Genomic DNA, 22771 nt, shown 5'->3' on the forward strand with positions numbered 1-22771 from the left:
GTTCCTGGCAAATCCGGGTTATGGATTGCATTTAAAAAGGCCCCGTGGGAGTGCAATGGGCCCCTGTCTTGCTGCTTAGCAATAATGGTATGGGTTTAGGTTCTGCTGTGTGTACTGGTGGTTGACTGCCCCCCAGCCCAGAGTGTGCATGGAAAATTGTCTGGCAGCCTCCCTGACAGCAAGCAGTGATAGTGCCCATGAAGGGGACCTTGTTGGGCCCGCCCCTTTCACGGTTATCGCTTCTCGGCCTTTTGGCTAAGATCAAGTGTAGTATCTGTTCTTATCAGTTTAATATCTGATACGTCCCCTATCTGGGGACCATATATTAAATGGATTTTTGAGAACGGGGGCCGATTTCGAAGCTTGCTTCCGTCGCCCTATGCATTGACCCGATATGGCAGTATCTTCGGGTACAGTGCACAACCCCCTTACAGGGTTAAAAAGAAAGATTCCTACTTTCATTGCTACCTGCTTGCTGGCTAGCCAGCTAGCCAGCCCTGTGGGCCTTGCTGCTGCTGCTGCAGCCAAAAAACAAAAGGTGGTGCTGCTGCTGCTTCTGCTGCTTCTGCTTCTGCTTGTGTCTGGCCGCTGTTGGAGCGTCCAGGCACAGGACTTCTGCTGCTGCTGACTAAATGGCCTCCTTAATTGGATCATTTGAGTAGCCAGCACACCTGTGCAGGTAGGGCATGACATGATAGGCAGCTGCCTTGATAGCGGGTGGGTGCTGAATGTTCCTAATTGACAAAATAAGATTAATGCTTATGAAGAAATATAAAATCTCATCCCTTCCCCAATATCGCGCCACACCCCTACCCCTTAATTCCCTGGTTGAACTTGATGGACATATGTCTTTTTTCGACCGTACTAACTATGTAACTATGTAACATAACATGGGGGGGGTCTCCTGGCTGTTCACACAGGTGTGTCATTGCTGTACATTGACCATGCATTGCTTCTGTGGTATTGCAAAGGCAAAGACAAATGCTTCCAGCCATCCATTGCACTAATGGATTGGTCATCAGCTGGCTGTCTATGTCCCGCATCAATATAGACCAAAGTACAGAGGGTTAGGCTATGCTATTGTGCACCTACCTGATGCATCAGAAGGTGCGAGGCCCTTGCTAAATTCTGTGCACAGACTTTGAGATCTATACTTTAGACTGTATCTAAACCTGCTCCAACATGGACTGACATTCTGGCCTACTTTCAGCCGATGCGACTTGTCTGTCGCTGAACAGTCGCTTTTTATGTATTCAGCACCTATGTATAATGTTGTAAAAATGCTCTAGAAGCTAAAGTCGCAGAAATGTCACACATATTTGGCCTGCAACTTTCTGTGCGACAAATTCAGACAGGAAAAATCAGTATAAATCCTTAGAAAATTATCCCCCAGTGTCTCCATCTGCTGGCGGTATTGAATAAGCATTGCTGCACTGATGGGGTATGCATTAGACGAAAAAAAAGAAGAAAAAGAAGAATAATACGCCCAGAAAAGAGGCGAAAAGGAGAAAAACGTAAAAAAACGTGAAAAAAAAGTAAGAGGAAGAGAAGGGAAAAAAAGGTGGAAATGGGTTTAAAAGTGATTTCGGCGGAGAAATATATATATATATATATATATATATATATATATATATATATATATACGCGCACACACACACATATATATAAACGTATTCTCCGTTGAGATATTGCAGCCGCTGCTGTGTCCAGGCCCAGGAGCCTTAGCACTGTGCTGTGATGTCACTCAATACCACTGACATCACTAGGTGTAAACAACATCTCTCCTTTGCTGTGTATGTGACTATGGAGCTGTTTGGTGATGTCGTCTATTATGGCCTTCATAGAAGCAACAGGAGATTGTTGCATCCATCTAGAACCCTCAGAACTACAGTGCTATGATGTCACTCACTTCCACAGGCCTTGCAGAGTGTAAACAACAACAACCCAGCTTTGTTGTGTATGTAACCATAGGGATTTGTGATGTCACCTAGAACCTTCACAGCAGCGACAGCTTTATGAGGAGCATCAGCACTGCTCTGCCTGAGCAGAACCATCACCGCCATAGGTTGTCAAATAACCCGGATTTAACCCACACAGGTAAGTCCAATGGGGTGCAGGCATGTCCTCTATGCTTACAGCTTCCCGTGGGTGTTGGTTTGATACCGTTTGGGGACAGCCAAGGAGGCATCTGCAGGCAACAAAGGTAGGTGTGTGCTTGTGTGTGTGTTTCCTATGCAGATCCTAAGCCCAGTGTCACATGCAAGTAGGAGGAGTAAGAAGGGTTCCTGGAAAATCCGGGTTATGGATTGCATTTAAAAAGGCCCCGTGGGAGTGCAATGGGCCCCTGTCTTGCTGCTTAGCAATAATGGTATGGGTTTAGGTTCTGCTGTGTGTACTGGTGGTTGACTGCCCCCCAGCCCAGAGTGTGCATGGAAAATTGTCTGGCAGCCTCCCTGACAGCAAGCAGTGATAGTGCCCATGAAGGGGACCTTGTTGGGCCCGCCCCTTTCACGGTTATCGCTTCTCGGCCTTTTGGCTAAGATCAAGTGTAGTATCTGTTCTTATCAGTTTAATATCTGATACGTCCCCTATCTGGGGACCATATATTAAATGGATTTTTGAGAACGGGGGCCGATTTCGAAGCTTGCTTCCGTCGCCCTATGCATTGACCCGATATGGCAGTATCTTCGGGTACAGTGCACCACCCCCTTACAGGGTTAAAAAGAAAGATTCCTACTTTCATTGCTACCTGCTTGCTGGCTAGCCAGCTAGCCAGCCCTGTGGGCCTTGCTGCTGCTGCTGCAGCCAAAAAACAAAAGGTGGTGCTGCTGCTGCTTCTGCTGCTTCTGCTTCTGCTTGTGTCTGGCCGCTGTTGGAGCGTCCAGGCACAGGACTTCTGCTGCTGCTGACTAAATGGCCTCCTTAATTGGATCATTTGAGTAGCCAGCACACCTGTGCAGGTAGGGCATGACATGATAGGCAGCTGCCTTGATAGCGGGTGGGTGCTGAATGTTCCTAATTGACAAAATAAGATTAATGCTTATGAAGAAATATAAAATCTCATCCCTTCCCCAATATCGCGCCACACCCCTACCCCTTAATTCCCTGGTTGAACTTGATGGACATATGTCTTTTTTCGACCGTACTAACTATGTAACTATGTAACATAACATGGGGGGGGTCTCCTGGCTGTTCACACAGGTGTGTCATTGCTGTACATTGACCATGCATTGCTTCTGTGGTATTGCAAAGGCAAAGACAAATGCTTCCAGCCATCCATTGCACTAATGGATTGGTCATCAGCTGGCTGTCTATGTCCCGCATCAATATAGACCAAAGTACAGAGGGTTAGGCTATGCTATTGTGCACCTACCTGATGCATCAGAAGGTGCGAGGCCCTTGCTAAATTCTGTGCACAGACTTTGAGATCTATACTTTAGACTGTATCTAAACCTGCTCCAACATGGACTGACATTCTGGCCTACTTTCAGCCGATGCGACTTGTCTGTCGCTGAACAGTCGCTTTTTATGTATTCAGCACCTATGTATAATGTTGTAAAAATGCTCTAGAAGCTAAAGTCGCAGAAATGTCACACATATTTGGCCTGCAACTTTCTGTGCGACAAATTCAGACAGGAAAAATCAGTATAAATCCTTAGAAAATTATCCCCCAGTGTCTCCATCTGCTGGCGGTATTGAATAAGCATTGCTGCACTGATGGGGTATGCATTAGACGAAAAAAAAGAAGAAAAAGAAGAATAATACGCCCAGAAAAGAGGCGAAAAGGAGAAAAACGTAAAAAAACGTGAAAAAAAAGTAAGAGGAAGAGAAGGGAAAAAAAGGTGGAAATGGGTTTAAAAGTGATTTCGGCGGAGAAATATATATATATATATATATATATATATATATATATATATATACGCGCACACACACACATATATATAAACGTATTCTCCGTTGAGATATTGCAGCCGCTGCTGTGTCCAGGCCCAGGAGCCTTAGCACTGTGCTGTGATGTCACTCAATACCACTGACATCACTAGGTGTAAACAACATCTCTCCTTTGCTGTGTATGTGACTATGGAGCTGTTTGGTGATGTCGTCTATTATGGCCTTCATAGAAGCAACAGGAGATTGTTGCATCCATCTAGAACCCTCAGAACTACAGTGCTATGATGTCACTCACTTCCACAGGCCTTGCAGAGTGTAAACAACAACAACCCAGCTTTGTTGTGTATGTAACCATAGGGATTTGTGATGTCACCTAGAACCTTCACAGCAGCGACAGCTTTATGAGGAGCATCAGCACTGCTCTGCCTGAGCAGAACCATCACCGCCATAGGTTGTCAAATAACCCGGATTTAACCCACACAGGTAAGTCCAATGGGGTGCAGGCATGTCCTCTATGCTTACAGCTTCCCGTGGGTGTTGGTTTGATACCGTTTGGGGACAGCCAAGGAGGCATCTGCAGGCAACAAAGGTAGGTGTGTGCTTGTGTGTGTGTTTCCTATGCAGATCCTAAGCCCAGTGTCACATGCAAGTAGGAGGAGTAAGAAGGGTTCCTGGCAAATCCGGGTTATGGATTGCATTTAAAAAGGCCCCGTGGGAGTGCAATGGACCCCTGTCTTGCTGCTTAGCAATAATGGTATGGGTTTAGGTTCTGCTGTGTGTACTGGTGGTTGACTGCCCCCCAGCCCAGAGTGTGCATGGAAAATTGTCTGGCAGCCTCCCTGACAGCAAGCAGTGATAGTGCCCATGAAGGGGACCTTGTTGGGCCCGCCCCTTTCACGGTTATCGCTTCTCGGCCTTTTGGCTAAGATCAAGTGTAGTATCTGTTCTTATCAGTTTAATATCTGATACGTCCCCTATCTGGGGACCATATATTAAATGGATTTTTGAGAACGGGGGCCGATTTCGAAGCTTGCTTCCGTCGCCCTATGCATTGACCCGATATGGCAGTATCTTCGGGTACAGTGCACCACCCCCTTACAGGGTTAAAAAGAAAGATTCCTACTTTCATTGCTACCTGCTTGCTGGCTAGCCAGCTAGCCAGCCCTGTGGGCCTTGCTGCTGCTGCTGCAGCCAAAAAACAAAAGGTGGTGCTGCTGCTGCTTCTGCTGCTTCTGCTTCTGCTTGTGTCTGGCCGCTGTTGGAGCGTCCAGGCACAGGACTTCTGCTGCTGCTGACTAAATGGCCTCCTTAATTGGATCATTTGAGTAGCCAGCACACCTGTGCAGGTAGGGCATGACATGATAGGCAGCTGCCTTGATAGCGGGTGGGTGCTGAATGTTCCTAATTGACAAAATAAGATTAATGCTTATGAAGAAATATAAAATCTCATCCCTTCCCCAATATCGCGCCACACCCCTACCCCTTAATTCCCTGGTTGAACTTGATGGACATATGTCTTTTTTCGACCGTACTAACTATGTAACTATGTAACATAACATGGGGGGGGTCTCCTGGCTGTTCACACAGGTGTGTCATTGCTGTACATTGACCATGCATTGCTTCTGTGGTATTGCAAAGGCAAAGACAAATGCTTCCAGCCATCCATTGCACTAATGGATTGGTCATCAGCTGGCTGTCTATGTCCCGCATCAATATAGACCAAAGTACAGAGGGTTAGGCTATGCTATTGTGCACCTACCTGATGCATCAGAAGGTGCGAGGCCCTTGCTAAATTCTGTGCACAGACTTTGAGATCTATACTTTAGACTGTATCTAAACCTGCTCCAACATGGACTGACATTCTGGCCTACTTTCAGCCGATGCGACTTGTCTGTCGCTGAACAGTCGCTTTTTATGTATTCAGCACCTATGTATAATGTTGTAAAAATGCTCTAGAAGCTAAAGTCGCAGAAATGTCACACATATTTGGCCTGCAACTTTCTGTGCGACAAATTCAGACAGGAAAAATCAGTATAAATCCTTAGAAAATTATCCCCCAGTGTCTCCATCTGCTGGCGGTATTGAATAAGCATTGCTGCACTGATGGGGTATGCATTAGACGAAAAAAAAGAAGAAAAAGAAGAATAATACGCCCAGAAAAGAGGCGAAAAGGAGAAAAACGTAAAAAAACGTGAAAAAAAAGTAAGAGGAAGAGAAGGGAAAAAAAGGTGGAAATGGGTTTAAAAGTGATTTCGGCGGAGAAATATATATATATATATATATATATATATATATATATATATATATATATACGCGCACACACACACATATATATAAACGTATTCTCCGTTGAGATATTGCAGCCGCTGCTGTGTCCAGGCCCAGGAGCCTTAGCACTGTGCTGTGATGTCACTCAATACCACTGACATCACTAGGTGTAAACAACATCTCTCCTTTGCTGTGTATGTGACTATGGAGCTGTTTGGTGATGTCGTCTATTATGGCCTTCATAGAAGCAACAGGAGATTGTTGCATCCATCTAGAACCCTCAGAACTACAGTGCTATGATGTCACTCACTTCCACAGGCCTTGCAGAGTGTAAACAACAACAACCCAGCTTTGTTGTGTATGTAACCATAGGGATTTGTGATGTCACCTAGAACCTTCACAGCAGCGACAGCTTTATGAGGAGCATCAGCACTGCTCTGCCTGAGCAGAACCATCACCGCCATAGGTTGTCAAATAACCCGGATTTAACGCACACAGGTAAGTCCAATGGGGTGCAGGCATGTCCTCTATGCTTACAGCTTCCCGTGGGTGTTGGTTTGATACCGTTTGGGGACAGCCAAGGAGGCATCTGCAGGCAACAAAGGTAGGTGTGTGCTTGTGTGTGTGTTTCCTATGCAGATCCTAAGCCCAGTGTCACATGCAAGTAGGAGGAGTAAGAAGGGTTCCTGGCAAATCCGGGTTATGGATTGCATTTAAAAAGGCCCCGTGGGAGTGCAATGGGCCCCTGTCTTGCTGCTTAGCAATAATGGTATGGGTTTAGGTTCTGCTGTGTGTACTGGTGGTTGACTGCCCCCCAGCCCAGAGTGTGCATGGAAAATTGTCTGGCAGCCTCCCTGACAGCAAGCAGTGATAGTGCCCATGAAGGGGACCTTGTTGGGCCCGCCCCTTTCACGGTTATCGCTTCTCGGCCTTTTGGCTAAGATCAAGTGTAGTATCTGTTCTTATCAGTTTAATATCTGATACGTCCCCTATCTGGGGACCATATATTAAATGGATTTTTGAGAACGGGGGCCGATTTCGAAGCTTGCTTCCGTCGCCCTATGCATTGACCCGATATGGCAGTATCTTCGGGTACAGTGCACCACCCCCTTACAGGGTTAAAAAGAAAGATTCCTACTTTCATTGCTACCTGCTTGCTGGCTAGCCAGCTAGCCAGCCCTGTGGGCCTTGCTGCTGCTGCTGCAGCCAAAAAACAAAAGGTGGTGCTGCTGCTGCTTCTGCTGCTTCTGCTTCTGCTTGTGTCTGGCCGCTGTTGGAGCGTCCAGGCACAGGACTTCTGCTGCTGCTGACTAAATGGCCTCCTTAATTGGATCATTTGAGTAGCCAGCACACCTGTGCAGGTAGGGCATGACATGATAGGCAGCTGCCTTGATAGCGGGTGGGTGCTGAATGTTCCTAATTGACAAAATAAGATTAATGCTTATGAAGAAATATAAAATCTCATCCCTTCCCCAATATCGCGCCACACCCCTACCCCTTAATTCCCTGGTTGAACTTGATGGACATATGTCTTTTTTCGACCGTACTAACTATGTAACTATGTAACATAACATGGGGGGGGTCTCCTGGCTGTTCACACAGGTGTGTCATTGCTGTACATTGACCATGCATTGCTTCTGTGGTATTGCAAAGGCAAAGACAAATGCTTCCAGCCATCCATTGCACTAATGGATTGGTCATCAGCTGGCTGTCTATGTCCCGCATCAATATAGACCAAAGTACAGAGGGTTAGGCTATGCTATTGTGCACTTACCTGATGCATCAGAAGGTGCGAGGCCCTTGCTAAATTCTGTGCACAGACTTTGAGATCTATACTTTAGACTGTATCTAAACCTGCTCCAACATGGACTGACATTCTGGCCTACTTTCAGCCGATGCGACTTGTCTGTCGCTGAACAGTCGCTTTTTATGTATTCAGCACCTATGTATAATGTTGTAAAAATGCTCTAGAAGCTAAAGTCGCAGAAATGTCACACATATTTGGCCTGCAACTTTCTGTGCGACAAATTCAGACAGGAAAAATCAGTATAAATCCTTAGAAAATTATCCCCCAGTGTCTCCATCTGCTGGCGGTATTGAATAAGCATTGCTGCACTGATGGGGTATGCATTAGACGAAAAAAAAGAAGAAAAAGAAGAATAATACGCCCAGAAAAGAGGCGAAAAGGAGAAAAACGTAAAAAAACGTGAAAAAAAAGTAAGAGGAAGAGAAGGGAAAAAAAGGTGGAAATGGGTTTAAAAGTGATTTCGGCGGAGAAATATATATATATATATATATATATATATATATATATATATACGCGCACACACACACATATATATAAACGTATTCTCCGTTGAGATATTGCAGCCGCTGCTGTGTCCAGGCCCAGGAGCCTTAGCACTGTGCTGTGATGTCACTCAATACCACTGACATCACTAGGTGTAAACAACATCTCTCCTTTGCTGTGTATGTGACTATGGAGCTGTTTGGTGATGTCGTCTATTATGGCCTTCATAGAAGCAACAGGAGATTGTTGCATCCATCTAGAACCCTCAGAACTACAGTGCTATGATGTCACTCACTTCCACAGGCCTTGCAGAGTGTAAACAACAACAACCCAGCTTTGTTGTGTATGTAACCATAGGGATTTGTGATGTCACCTAGAACCTTCACAGCAGCGACAGCTTTATGAGGAGCATCAGCACTGCTCTGCCTGAGCAGAACCATCACCGCCATAGGTTGTCAAATAACCCGGATTTAACCCACACAGGTAAGTCCAATGGGGTGCAGGCATGTCCTCTATGCTTACAGCTTCCCGTGGGTGTTGGTTTGATACCGTTTGGGGACAGCCAAGGAGGCATCTGCAGGCAACAAAGGTAGGTGTGTGCTTGTGTGTGTGTTTCCTATGCAGATCCTAAGCCCAGTGTCACATGCAAGTAGGAGGAGTAAGAAGGGTTCCTGGCAAATCCGGGTTATGGATTGCATTTAAAAAGGCCCCGTGGGAGTGCAATGGGCCCCTGTCTTGCTGCTTAGCAATAATGGTATGGGTTTAGGTTCTGCTGTGTGTACTGGTGGTTGACTGCCCCCCAGCCCAGAGTGTGCATGGAAAATTGTCTGGCAGCCTCCCTGACAGCAAGCAGTGATAGTGCCCATGAAGGGGACCTTGTTGGGCCCGCCCCTTTCACGGTTATCGCTTCTCGGCCTTTTGGCTAAGATCAAGTGTAGTATCTGTTCTTATCAGTTTAATATCTGATACGTCCCCTATCTGGGGACCATATATTAAATGGATTTTTGAGAACGGGGGCCGATTTCGAAGCTTGCTTCCGTCGCCCTATGCATTGACCCGATATGGCAGTATCTTCGGGTACAGTGCACCACCCCCTTACAGGGTTAAAAAGAAAGATTCCTACTTTCATTGCTACCTGCTTGCTGGCTAGCCAGCTAGCCAGCCCTGTGGGCCTTGCTGCTGCTGCTGCAGCCAAAAAACAAAAGGTGGTGCTGCTGCTGCTTCTGCTTGTGTCTGGCCGCTGTTGGAGCGTCCAGGCACAGGACTTCTGCTGCTGCTGACTAAATGGCCTCCTTAATTGGATCATTTGAGTAGCCAGCACACCTGTGCAGGTAGGGCATGACATGATAGGCAGCTGCCTTGATAGCGGGTGGGTGCTGAATGTTCCTAATTGACAAAATAAGATTAATGCTTATGAAGAAATATAAAATCTCATCCCTTCCCCAATATCGCGCCACACCCCTACCCCTTAATTCCCTGGTTGAACTTGATGGACATATGTCTTTTTTCGACCGTACTAACTATGTAACTATGTAACATAACATGGGGGGGGTCTCCTGGCTGTTCACACAGGTGTGTCATTGCTGTACATTGACCATTCATTGCTTCTGTGGTATTGCAAAGGCAAAGACAAATGCTTCCAGCCATCCATTGCACTAATGGATTGGTCATCAGCTGGCTGTCTATGTCCCGCATCAATATAGACCAAAGTACAGAGGGTTAGGCTATGCTATTGTGCACCTACCTGATGCATCAGAAGGTGCGAGGCCCTTGCTAAATTCTGTGCACAGACTTTGAGATCTATACTTTAGACTGTATCTAAACCTGCTCCAACATGGACTGACATTCTGGCCTACTTTCAGCCGATGCGACTTGTCTGTCGCTGAACAGTCGCTTTTTATGTATTCAGCACCTATGTATAATGTTGTAAAAATGCTCTAGAAGCTAAAGTCGCAGAAATGTCACACATATTTGGCCTGCAACTTTCTGTGCGACAAATTCAGACAGGAAAAATCAGTATAAATCCTTAGAAAATTATCCCCCAGTGTCTCCATCTGCTGGCGGTATTGAATAAGCATTGCTGCACTGATGGGGTATGCATTAGACGAAAAAAAAGAAGAAAAAGAAGAATAATATGCCCAGAAAAGAGGCGAAAAGGAGAAAAACGTAAAAAAACGTGAAAAAAAAGTAAGAGGAAGAGAAGGGAAAAAAAGGTGGAAATGGGTTTAAAAGTGATTTCGGCGGAGAAATATATATATATATATATATATATATATATATATATATATATATATATACGCGCACACACACACATATATATAAACGTATTCTCCGTTGAGATATTGCAGCCGCTGCTGTGTCCAGGCCCAGGAGCCTTAGCACTGTGCTGTGATGTCACTCAATACCACTGACATCACTAGGTGTAAACAACATCTCTCCTTTGCTGTGTATGTGACTATGGAGCTGTTTGGTGATGTCGTCTATTATGGCCTTCATAGAAGCAACAGGAGATTGTTGCATCCATCTAGAACCCTCAGAACTACAGTGCTATGATGTCACTCACTTCCACAGGCCTTGCAGAGTGTAAACAACAACAACCCAGCTTTGTTGTGTATGTAACCATAGGGATTTGTGATGTCACCTAGAACCTTCACAGCAGCGACAGCTTTATGAGGAGCATCAGCACTGCTCTGCCTGAGCAGAACCATCACCGCCATAGGTTGTCAAATAACCCGGATTTAACCCACACAGGTAAGTCCAATGGGGTGCAGGCATGTCCTCTATGCTTACAGCTTCCCGTGGGTGTTGGTTTGATACCGTTTGGGGACAGCCAAGGAGGCATCTGCAGGCAACAAAGGTAGGTGTGTGCTTGTGTGTGTGTTTCCTATGCAGATCCTAAGCCCAGTGTCACATGCAAGTAGGAGGAGTAAGAAGGGTTCCTGGCAAATCCGGGTTATGGATTGCATTTAAAAAGGCCCCGTGGGAGTGCAATGGGCCCCTGTCTTGCTGCTTAGCAATAATGGTATGGGTTTAGGTTCTGCTGTGTGTACTGGTGGTTGACTGCCCCCCAGCCCAGAGTGTGCATGGAAAATTGTCTGGCAGCCTCCCTGACAGCAAGCAGTGATAGTGCCCATGAAGGGGACCTTGTTGGGCCCGCCCCTTTCACGGTTATCGCTTCTCGGCCTTTTGGCTAAGATCAAGTGTAGTATCTGTTCTTATCAGTTTAATATCTGATACGTCCCCTATCTGGGGACCATATATTAAATGGATTTTTGAGAACGGGGGCCGATTTCGAAGCTTGCTTCCGTCGCCCTATGCATTGACCCGATATGGCAGTATCTTCGGGTACAGTGCACCACCCCCTTACAGGGTTAAAAAGAAAGATTCCTACTTTCATTGCTACCTGCTTGCTGGCTAGCCAGCTAGCCAGCCCTGTGGGCCTTGCTGCTGCTGCTGCAGCCAAAAAACAAAAGGTGGTGCTGCTGCTGCTTCTGCTGCTTCTGCTTCTGCTTGTGTCTGGCCGCTGTTGGAGCGTCCAGGCACAGGACTTCTGCTGCTGCTGACTAAATGGCCTCCTTAATTGGATCATTTGAGTAGCCAGCACACCTGTGCAGGTAGGGCATGACATGATAGGCAGCTGCCTTGATAGCGGGTGGGTGCTGAATGTTCCTAATTGACAAAATAAGATTAATGCTTATGAAGAAATATAAAATCTCATCCCTTCCCCAATATCGCGCCACACCCCTACCCCTTAATTCCCTGGTTGAACTTGATGGACATATGTCTTTTTTCGACCGTACTAACTATGTAACTATGTAACATAACATGGGGGGGGGTCTCCTGGCTGTTCACACAGGTGTGTCATTGCTGTACATTGACCATGCATTGCTTCTGTGGTATTGCAAAGGCAAAGACAAATGCTTCCAGCCATCCATTGCACTAATGGATTGGTCATCAGCTGGCTGTCTATGTCCCGCATCAATATAGACCAAAGTACAGAGGGTTAGGCTATGCTATTGTGCACCTACCTGATGCATCAGAAGGTGCGAGGCCCTTGCTAAATTCTGTGCACAGACTTTGAGATCTATACTTTAGACTGTATCTAAACCTGCTCCAACATGGACTGACATTCTGGCCTACTTTCAGCCGATGCGACTTGTCTGTCGCTGAACAGTCGCTTTTTATGTATTCAGCACCTATGTATAATGTTGTAAAAATGCTCTAGAAGCTAAAGTCGCAGAAATGTCACACATATTTGGCCTGCAACTTTCTGTGCGACAAATTCAGACAGGAAAAATCAGTATAAATCCTTAGAAAATTATCCCCCAGTGTCTCCATCTGCTGGCGGTATTGAATAAGCATTGCTGCACTGATGGGGTATGCATTAGACGAAAAAAAAGAAGAAAAAGAAGAATAATACGCCCAGAAAAGAGGCGAAAAGGAGAAAAACGTAAAAAAACGTGAAAAAAAAGTAAGAGGAAGAGAAGGGAAAAAAAGGTGGAAATGGGTTTAAAAGTGATTTCGGCGGAGAAATATATATATATATATATATATATATATATATATATATATATATACGCGCACACACACACATATATATAAACGTATTCTCCGTTGAGATATTGCAGCCGCTGCTGTGTCCAGGCCCAGGAGCCTTAGCACTGTGCTGTGATGTCACTCAATACCACTGACATCACTAGGTGTAAACAACATCTCTCCTTTGCTGTGTATGTGACTATGGAGCTGTTTGGTGATGTCGTCTATTATGGCCTTCATAGAAGCAACAGGAGATTGTTGCATCCATCTAGAACCCTCAGAACTACAGTGCTATGATGTCACTCACTTCCACAGGCCTTGCAGAGTGTAAACAACAACAACCCAGCTTTGTTGTGTATGTAACCATAGGGATTTGTGATGTCACCTAGAACCTTCACAGCAGCGACAGCTTTATGAGGAGCATCAGCACTGCTCTGCCTGAGCAGAACCATCACCGCCATAGGTTGTCAAATAACCCGGATTTAACCCACACAGGTAAGTCCAATGGGGTGCAGGCATGTCCTCTATGCTTACAGCTTCCCGTGGGTGTTGGTTTGATACCGTTTGGGGACAGCCAAGGAGGCATCTGCAGGCAACAAAGGTAGGTGTGTGCTTGTGTGTGTGTTTCCTATGCAGATCCTAAGCCCAGTGTCACATGCAAGTAGGAGGAGTAAGAAGGGTTCCTGGCAAATCCGGGTTATGGATTGCATTTAAAAAGGCCCCGTGGGAGTGCAATGGGCCCCTGTCTTGCTGCTTAGCAATAATGGTATGGGTTTAGGTTCTGCTGTGTGTACTGGTGGTTGACTGCCCCCCAGCCCAGAGTGTGCATGGAAAATTGTCTGGCAGCCTCCCTGACAGCAAGCAGTGATAGTGCCCATGAAGGGGACCTTGTTGGGCCCGCCCCTTTCACGGTTATCGCTTCTCGGCCTTTTGGCTAAGATCAAGTGTAGTATCTGTTCTTATCAGTTTAATATCTGATACGTCCCCTATCTGGGGACCATATATTAAATGGATTTTTGAGAACGGGGGCCGATTTCGAAGCTTGCTTCCGTCGCCCTATGCATTGACCCGATATGGCAGTATCTTCGGGTACAGTGCACCACCCCCTTACAGGGTTAAAAAGAAAGATTCCTACTTTCATTGCTACCTGCTTGCTGGCTAGCCAGCTAGCCAGCCCTGTGGGCCTTGCTGCTGCTGCTGCAGCCAAAAAACAAAAGGTGGTGCTGCTGCTGCTTCTGCTGCTTCTGCTTCTGCTTGTGTCTGGCCGCTGTTGGAGCGTCCAGGCACAGGACTTCTGCTGCTGCTGACTAAATGGCCTCCTTAATTGGATCATTTGAGTAGCCAGCACACCTGTGCAGGTAGGGCATGACATGATAGGCAGCTGCCTTGATAGCGGGTGGGTGCTGAATGTTCCTAATTGACAAAATAAGATTAATGCTTATGAAGAAATATAAAATCTCATCCCTTCCCCAATATCGCGCCACACCCCTACCCCTTAATTCCCTGGTTGAACTTGATGGACATATGTCTTTTTTCGACCGTACTAACTATGTAACTATGTAACATAACATGGGGGGGGTCTCCTGGCTGTTCACACAGGTGTGTCATTGCTGTACATTGACCATGCATTGCTTCTGTGGTATTGCAAAGGCAAAGACAAATGCTTCCAGCCATCCATTGCACTAATGGATTGGTCATCAGCTGGCTGTCTATGTCCCGCATCAATATAGACCAAAGTACAGAGGGTTAGGCTATGCTATTGTGCACCTACCTGATGCATCAGAAGGTGCGAGGCCCTTGCTAAATTCTGTGCACAGACTTTGAGATCTATACTTTAGACTGTATCTAAACCTGCTCCAACATGGACTGACATTCTGGCCTACTTTCAGCCGATGCGACTTGTCTGTCGCTGAACAGTCGCTTTTTATGTATTCAGCACCTATGTATAATGTTGTAAAAATGCTCTAGAAGCTAAAGTCGCAGAAATGTCACACATATTTGGCCTGCAACTTTCTGTGCGACAAATTCAGACAGGAAAAATCAGTATAAATCCTTAGAAAATTATCCCCCAGTGTCTCCATCTGCTGGCGGTATTGAATAAGCATTGCTGCACTGATGGGGTATGCATTAGACGAAAAAAAAGAAGAAAAAGAAGAATAATACGCCCAGAAAAGAGGCGAAAAGGAGAAAAACGTAAAAAAACGTGAAAAAAAAGTAAGAGGAAGAGAAGGGAAAAAAAGGTGGAAATGGGTTTAAAAGTGATTTCGGCGGAGAAATATATATATATATATATATATATATATATATATATATATATATATATACGCGCACACACACACATATATATAAACGTATTCTCCGTTGAGATATTGCAGCCGCTGCTGTGTCCAGGCCCAGGAGCCTTAGCACTGTGCTGTGATGTCACTCAATACCACTGACATCACTAGGTGTAAACAACATCTCTCCTTTGCTGTGTATGTGACTATGGAGCTGTTTGGTGATGTCGTCTATTATGGCCTTCATAGAAGCAACAGGAGATTGTTGCATCCATCTAGAACCCTCAGAACTACAGTGCTATGATGTCACTCACTTCCACAGGCCTTGCAGAGTGTAAACAACAACAACCCAGCTTTGTTGTGTATGTAACCATAGGGATTTGTGATGTCACCTAGAACCTTCACAGCAGCGACAGCTTTATGAGGAGCATCAGCACTGCTCTGCCTGAGCAGAACCATCACCGCCATAGGTTGTCAAATAACCCGGATTTAACCCACACAGGTAAGTCCAATGGGGTGCAGGCATGTCCTCTATGCTTACAGCTTCCCGTGGGTGTTGGTTTGATACCGTTTGGGGACAGCCAAGGAGGCATCTGCAGGCAACAAAGGTAGGTGTGTGCTTGTGTGTGTGTTTCCTATGCAGATCCTAAGCCCAGTGTCACATGCAAGTAGGAGGAGTAAGAAGGGTTCCTGGCAAATCCGGGTTATGGATTGCATTTAAAAAGGCCCCGTGGGAGTGCAATGGGCCCCTGTCTTGCTGCTTAGCAATAATGGTATGGGTTTAGGTTCTGCTGTGTGTACTGGTGGTTGACTGCCCCCCAGCCCAGAGTGTGCATGGAAAATTGTCTGGCAGCCTCCCTGACAGCAAGCAGTGATAGTGCCCATGAAGGGGACCTTGTTGGGCCCGCCCCTTTCACGGTTATCGCTTCTCGGCCTTTTGGCTAAGATCAAGTGTAGTATCTGTTCTTATCAGTTTAATATCTGATACGTCCCCTATCTGGGGACCATATATTAAATGGATTTTTGAGAACGGGGGCCGATTTCGAAGCTTGCTTCCGTCGCCCTATGCATTGACCCGATATGGCAGTATCTTCGGGTACAGTGCACCACCCCCTTACAGGGTTAAAAAGAAAGATTCCTACTTTCATTGCTACCTGCTTGCTGGCTAGCCAGCTAGCCAGCCCTGTGGGCCTTGCTGCTGCTGCTGCAGCCAAAAAACAAAAGGTGGTGCTGCTGCTGCTTCTGCTGCTTCTGCTTCTGCTTGTGTCTGGCCGCTGTTGGAGCGTCCAGGCACAGGACTTCTGCTGCTGCTGACTAAATGGCCTCCTTAATTGGATCATTTGAGTAGCCAGCACACCTGTGCAGGTAGGGCATGACATGATAGGCAGCTGCCTTGATAGCGGGTGGGTGCTGAATGTTCCTAATTGACAAAATAAGATTAATGCTTATGAAGAAATATAAAATCTCATCCCTTCCCCAATATCGCGCCACACCCCTACCCCTTAATTCCCTGGTTGAACTTGATGGACATATGTCTTTTTTCGACCGTACTAACTATGTAACTATGTAACATAACATGGGGGGGGTCTCCTGGCTGTTCACACAGGTGTGTCATTGCTGTACATTGACCATGCATTGCTTCTGTGGTATTGCAAAGGCAAAGACAAATGCTTCCAGCCATCCATTGCACTAATGGATTGGTCATCAGCTGGCTGTCTATGTCCCGCATCAATATAGACCAAAGTACAGAGGGTTAGGCTATGCTATTGTGCACCTACCTGATGCATCAGAAGGTGCGAGGCCCTTGCTAAATTCTGTGCACAGACTTTGAGATCTATACTTTAGACTGTATCTAAACCTGCTCCAACATGGACTGACATTCTGGCCTACTTTCAGCCGATGCGACTTGTCTGTCGCTGAACAGTCGCTTTTTATGTATTCAGCACCTATGTATAATGTTGTAAAAATGCTCTAGAAGCTAAAGTCGCAGAAATGTCACACATATTTGGCCTGCAACTTTCTGTGCGACAAATTCAGACAGGAAAAATCAGTATAAATCCTTAGAAAATTATCCCCCAGTGTCTCCATCTGCTGGCGGTATTGAATAAGCATTGCTGCACTGATGGGGTATGCATTAGACGAAAAAAAAGAAGAAAAAGAAGAATAATACGCCCAGAAAAGAGGCGAAAAGGAGAAAAACGTAAAAAAACGTGAAAAAAAAGTAAGAGGAAGAGAAGGGAAAAAAAGGTGGAAATGGGTTTAAAAGTGATTTCGGCGGAGAAATATATATATATATATATATATATATATATATATATATACGCGCACACACACACATATATATAAACGTATTCTCCGTTGAGATATTGCAGCCGCTGCTGTGTCCAGGCCCAGGAGCCTTAGCACTGTGCTGTGATGTCACTCAATACCACTGACATCACTAGGTGTAAACAACATCTCTCCTTTGCTGTGTATGTGACTATGGAGCTGTTTGGTGATGTCGTCTATTATGGCCTTCATAGAAGCAACAGGAGATTGTTGCATCCATCTAGAACCCTCAGAACTACAGTGCTATGATGTCACTCACTTCCACAGGCCTTGCAGAGTGTAAACAACAACAACCCAGCTTTGTTGTGTATGTAACCATAGGGATTTGTGATGTCACCTAGAACCTTCACAGCAGCGACAGCTTTATGAGGAGCATCAGCACTGCTCTGCCTGAGCAGAACCATCACCGCCATAGGTTGTCAAATAACCCGGATTTAACCCACACAGGTAAGTCCAATGGGGTGCAGGCATGTCCTCTATGCTTACAGCTTCCCGTGGGTGTTGGTTTGATACCGTTTGGGGACAGCCAAGGAGGCATCTGCAGGCAACAAAGGTAGGTGTGTGCTTGTGTGTGTGTTTCCTATGCAGATCCTAAGCCCAGTGTCACATGCAAGTAGGAGGAGTAAGAAGGGTTCCTGGCAAATCCGGGTTATGGATTGCATTTAAAAAGGCCCCGTGGGAGTGCAATGGGCCCCTGTCTTGCTGCTTAGCAATAATGGTATGGGTTTAGGTTCTGCTGTGTGTACTGGTGGTTGACTGCCCCCCAGCCCAGAGTGTGCATGGAAAATTGTCTGGCAGCCTCCCTGACAGCAAGCAGTGATAGTGCCCATGAAGGGGACCTTGTTGGGCCCGCCCCTTTCACGGTTATCGCTTCTCGGCCTTTTGGCTAAGATCAAGTGTAGTATCTGTTCTTATCAGTTTAATATCTGATACGTCCCCTATCTGGGGACCATATATTAAATGGATTTTTGAGAACGGGGGCCGATTTCGAAGCTTGCTTCCGTCGCCCTATGCATTGACCCGATATGGCAGTATCTTCGGGTACAGTGCACCACCCCCTTACAGGGTTAAAAAGAAAGATTCCTACTTTCATTGCTACCTGCTTGCTGGCTAGCCAGCTAGCCAGCCCTGTGGGCCTTGCTGCTGCTGCTGCAGCCAAAAAACAAAAGGTGGTGCTGCTGCTGCTTCTGCTGCTTCTGCTTCTGCTTGTGTCTGGCCGCTGTTGGAGCGTCCAGGCACAGGACTTCTGCTGCTGCTGACTAAATGGCCTCCTTAATTGGATCATTTGAGTAGCCAGCACACCTGTGCAGGTAGGGCATGACATGATAGGCAGCTGCCTTGATAGCGGGTGGGTGCTGAATGTTCCTAATTGACAAAATAAGATTAATGCTTATGAAGAAATATAAAATCTCATCCCTTCCCCAATATCGCGCCACACCCCTACCCCTTAATTCCCTGGTTGAACTTGATGGACATATGTCTTTTTTCGACCGTACTAACTATGTAACTATGTAACATAACATGGGGGGGGTCTCCTGGCTGTTCACACAGGTGTGTCATTGCTGTACATTGACCATGCATTGCTTCTGTGGTATTGCAAAGGCAAAGACAAATGCTTCCAGCCATCCATTGCACTAATGGATTGGTCATCAGCTGGCTGTCTATGTCCCGCATCAATATAGACCAAAGTACAGAGGGTTAGGCTATGCTATTGTGCACCTACCTGATGCATCAGAAGGTGCGAGGCCCTTGCTAAATTCTGTGCACAGACTTTGAGATCTATACTTTAGACTGTATCTAAACCTGCTCCAACATGGACTGACATTCTGGCCTACTTTCAGCCGATGCGACTTGTCTGCCGCTGAACAGTCGCTTTTTATGTATTCAGCACCTATGTATAATGTTGTAAAAATGCTCTAGAAGCTAAAGTCGCAGAAATGTCACACATATTTGGCCTGCAACTTTCTGTGCGACAAATTCAGACAGGAAAAATCAGTATAAATCCTTAGAAAATTATCCCCCAGTGTCTCCATCTGCTGGCGGTATTGAATAAGCATTGCTGCACTGATGGGGTATGCATTAGACGAAAAAAAAGAAGAAAAAGAAGAATAATACGCCCAGAAAAGAGGCGAAAAGGAGAAAAACGTAAAAAAACGTGAAAAAAAAGTAAGAGGAAGAGAAGGGAAAAAAAGGTGGAAATGGGTTTAAAAGTGATTTCGGCGGAGAAATATATATATATATATATATATATATATATATATATATACGCGCACACACACACATATATATAAACGTATTCTCCGTTGAGATATTGCAGCCGCTGCTGTGTCCAGGCCCAGGAGCCTTAGCACTGTGCTGTGATGTCACTCAATACCACTGACATCACTAGGTGTAAACAACATCTCTCCTTTGCTGTGTATGTGACTATGGAGCTGTTTGGTGATGTCGTCTATTATGGCCTTCATAGAAGCAACAGGAGATTGTTGCATCCATCTAGAACCCTCAGAACTACAGTGCTATGATGTCACTCACTTCCACAGGCCTTGCAGAGTGTAAACAACAACAACCCAGCTTTGTTGTGTATGTAACCATAGGGATTTGTGATGTCACCTAGAACCTTCACAGCAGCGACAGCTTTATGAGGAGCATCAGCACTGCTCTGCCTGAGCAGAACCATCACCGCCATAGGTTGTCAAATAACCCGGATTTAACCCACACAGGTAAGTCCAATGGGGTGCAGGCATGTCCTCTATGCTTACAGCTTCCCGTGGGTGTTGGTTTGATACCGTTTGGGGACAGCCAAGGAGGCATCTGCAGGCAACAAAGGTAGGTGTGTGCTTGTGTGTGTGTTTCCTATGCAGATCCTAAGCCCAGTGTCACATGCAAGTAGGAGGAGTAAGAAGGGTTCCTGGCAAATCCGGGTTATGGATTGCATTTAAAAAGGCCCCGTGGGAGTGCAATGGGCCCCTGTCTTGCTGCTTAGCAATAATGGTATGGGTTTAGGTTCTGCTGTGTGTACTGGTGGTTGACTGCCCCCCAGCCCAGAGTGTGCATGGAAAATTGTCTGGCAGCCTCCCTGACAGCAAGCAGTGATAGTGCCCATGAAGGGGACCTTGTTGGGCCCGCCCCTTTCACGGTTATCGCTTCTCGGCCTTTTGGCTAAGATCAAGTGTAGTATCTGTTCTTATCAGTTTAATATCTGATACGTCCCCTATCTGGGGACCATATATTAAATGGATTTTTGAGAACGGGGGCCGATTTCGAAGCTTGCTTCCGTCGCCCTATGCATTGACCCGATATGGCAGTATCTTCGGGTACAGTGCACCACCCCCTTACAGGGTTAAAAAGAAAGATTCCTACTTTCATTGCTACCTGCTTGCTGGCTAGCCAGCTAGCCAGCCCTGTGGGCCTTGCTGCTGCTGCTGCAGCCAAAAAACAAAAGGTGGTGCTGCTGCTGCTTCTGCTGCTTCTGCTTCTGCTTGTGTCTGGCCGCTGTTGGAGCGTCCAGGCACAGGACTTCTGCTGCTGCTGACTAAATGGCCTCCTTAATTGGATCATTTGAGTAGCCAGCACACCTGTGCAGGTAGGGCATGACATGATAGGCAGCTGCCTTGATAGCGGGTGGGTGCTGAATGTTCCTAATTGACAAAATAAGATTAATGCTTATGAAGAAATATAAAATCTCATCCCTTCCCCAATATCGCGCCACACCCCTACCCCTTAATTCCCTGGTTGAACTTGATGGACATATGTCTTTTTTCGACCGTACTAACTATGTAACTATGTAACATAACATGGGGGGGGTCTCCTGGCTGTTCACACAGGTGTGTCATTGCTGTACATTGACCATGCATTGCTTCTGTGGTATTGCAAAGGCAAAGACAAATGCTTCCAGCCATCCATTGCACTAATGGATTGGTCATCAGCTGGCTGTCTATGTCCCGCATCAATATAGACCAAAGTACAGAGGGTTAGGCTATGCTATTGTGCACCTACCTGATGCATCAGAAGGTGCGAGGCCCTTGCTAAATTCTGTGCACAGACTTTGAGATCTATACTTTAGACTGTATCTAAACCTGCTCCAACATGGACTGACATTCTGGCCTACTTTCAGCCGATGCGACTTGTCTGTCGCTGAACAGTCGCTTTTTATGTATTCAGCACCTATGTATAATGTTGTAAAAATGCTCTAGAAGCTAAAGTCGCAGAAATGTCACACATATTTGGCCTGCAACTTTCTGTGCGACAAATTCAGACAGGAAAAATCAGTATAAATCCTTAGAAAATTATCCCCCAGTGTCTCCATCTGCTGGCGGTATTGAATAAGCATTGCTGCACTGATGGGGTATGCATTAGACGAAAAAAAAGAAGAAAAAGAAGAATAATACGCCCAGAAAAGAGGCGAAAAGGAGAAAAACGTAAAAAAACGTGAAAAAAAAGTAAGAGGAAGAGAAGGGAAAAAAAGGTGGAAATGGGTTTAAAAGTGATTTCGGCGGAGAAATATATATATATATATATATATATATATATATATACGCGCACACACACACATATATATAAACGTATTCTCCGTTGAGATATTGCAGCCGCTGCTGTGTCCAGGCCCAGGAGCCTTAGCACTGTGCTGTGATGTCACTCAATACCACTGACATCACTAGGTGTAAACAACATCTCTCCTTTGCTGTGTATGTGACTATGGAGCTGTTTGGTGATGTCGTCTATTATGGCCTTCATAGAAGCAACAGGAGATTGTTGCATCCATCTAGAACCCTCAGAACTACAGTGCTATGATGTCACTCACTTCCACAGGCCTTGCAGAGTGTAAACAACAACAACCCAGCTTTGTTGTGTATGTAACCATAGGGATTTGTGATGTCACCTAGAACCTTCACAGCAGCGACAGCTTTATGAGGAGCATCAGCACTGCTCTGCCTGAGCAGAACCATCACCGCCATAGGTTGTCAAATAACCCGGATTTAACCCACACAGGTAAGTCCAATGGGGTGCAGGCATGTCCTCTATGCTTACAGCTTCCCGTGGGTGTTGGTTTGATACCGTTTGGGGACAGCCAAGGAGGCATCTGCAGGCAACAAAGGTAGGTGTGTGCTTGTGTGTGTGTTTCCTATGCAGATCCTAAGCCCAGTGTCACATGCAAGTAGGAGGAGTAAGAAGGGTTCCTGGC

The 22771-nt window shown here is 45.9% G+C and overlaps 10 non-coding genes across 10 annotated transcripts; all 10 read left to right on the forward strand.

The window, feature by feature from the left end:
- Positions 1-235: 235 nt before the first annotated feature.
- LOC130336327 (U2 spliceosomal RNA) lies at positions 236-426 on the forward strand. Its single transcript, XR_008877773.1, has one exon. It is a non-coding gene; the product is annotated as a U2 spliceosomal RNA (small nuclear RNA).
- A 2090-nt stretch (positions 427-2516) lies between these two features.
- LOC130336363 (U2 spliceosomal RNA) lies at positions 2517-2707 on the forward strand. The gene has a single exon (XR_008877801.1). It is a non-coding gene; the product is annotated as a U2 spliceosomal RNA (small nuclear RNA).
- Positions 2708-4793: 2086 nt separating this feature from the next.
- On the forward strand, positions 4794-4984 carry LOC130336375 (U2 spliceosomal RNA). Its single transcript, XR_008877812.1, has one exon. It is a non-coding gene; the product is annotated as a U2 spliceosomal RNA (small nuclear RNA).
- Positions 4985-7076: 2092 nt separating this feature from the next.
- On the forward strand, positions 7077-7267 carry LOC130336387 (U2 spliceosomal RNA). The gene has a single exon (XR_008877823.1). It is a non-coding gene; the product is annotated as a U2 spliceosomal RNA (small nuclear RNA).
- A 2084-nt stretch (positions 7268-9351) lies between these two features.
- LOC130336282 (U2 spliceosomal RNA) lies at positions 9352-9542 on the forward strand. Its single transcript, XR_008877732.1, has one exon. It is a non-coding gene; the product is annotated as a U2 spliceosomal RNA (small nuclear RNA).
- Positions 9543-11619: 2077 nt separating this feature from the next.
- LOC130336294 (U2 spliceosomal RNA) lies at positions 11620-11810 on the forward strand. The gene has a single exon (XR_008877743.1). It is a non-coding gene; the product is annotated as a U2 spliceosomal RNA (small nuclear RNA).
- Positions 11811-13899: 2089 nt separating this feature from the next.
- On the forward strand, positions 13900-14090 carry LOC130336306 (U2 spliceosomal RNA). The gene has a single exon (XR_008877754.1). It is a non-coding gene; the product is annotated as a U2 spliceosomal RNA (small nuclear RNA).
- A 2092-nt stretch (positions 14091-16182) lies between these two features.
- LOC130336319 (U2 spliceosomal RNA) lies at positions 16183-16373 on the forward strand. The gene has a single exon (XR_008877765.1). It is a non-coding gene; the product is annotated as a U2 spliceosomal RNA (small nuclear RNA).
- A 2082-nt stretch (positions 16374-18455) lies between these two features.
- On the forward strand, positions 18456-18646 carry LOC130336331 (U2 spliceosomal RNA). The gene has a single exon (XR_008877776.1). It is a non-coding gene; the product is annotated as a U2 spliceosomal RNA (small nuclear RNA).
- A 2082-nt stretch (positions 18647-20728) lies between these two features.
- On the forward strand, positions 20729-20919 carry LOC130336343 (U2 spliceosomal RNA). Its single transcript, XR_008877785.1, has one exon. It is a non-coding gene; the product is annotated as a U2 spliceosomal RNA (small nuclear RNA).
- Positions 20920-22771: the final 1852 nt, after the last annotated feature.

Source organism: Hyla sarda, unplaced genomic scaffold (genome assembly GCF_029499605.1).
Source record: "Hyla sarda isolate aHylSar1 unplaced genomic scaffold, aHylSar1.hap1 scaffold_478, whole genome shotgun sequence".
Taxonomy (NCBI): Eukaryota; Metazoa; Chordata; class Amphibia; order Anura; family Hylidae; genus Hyla; species Hyla sarda.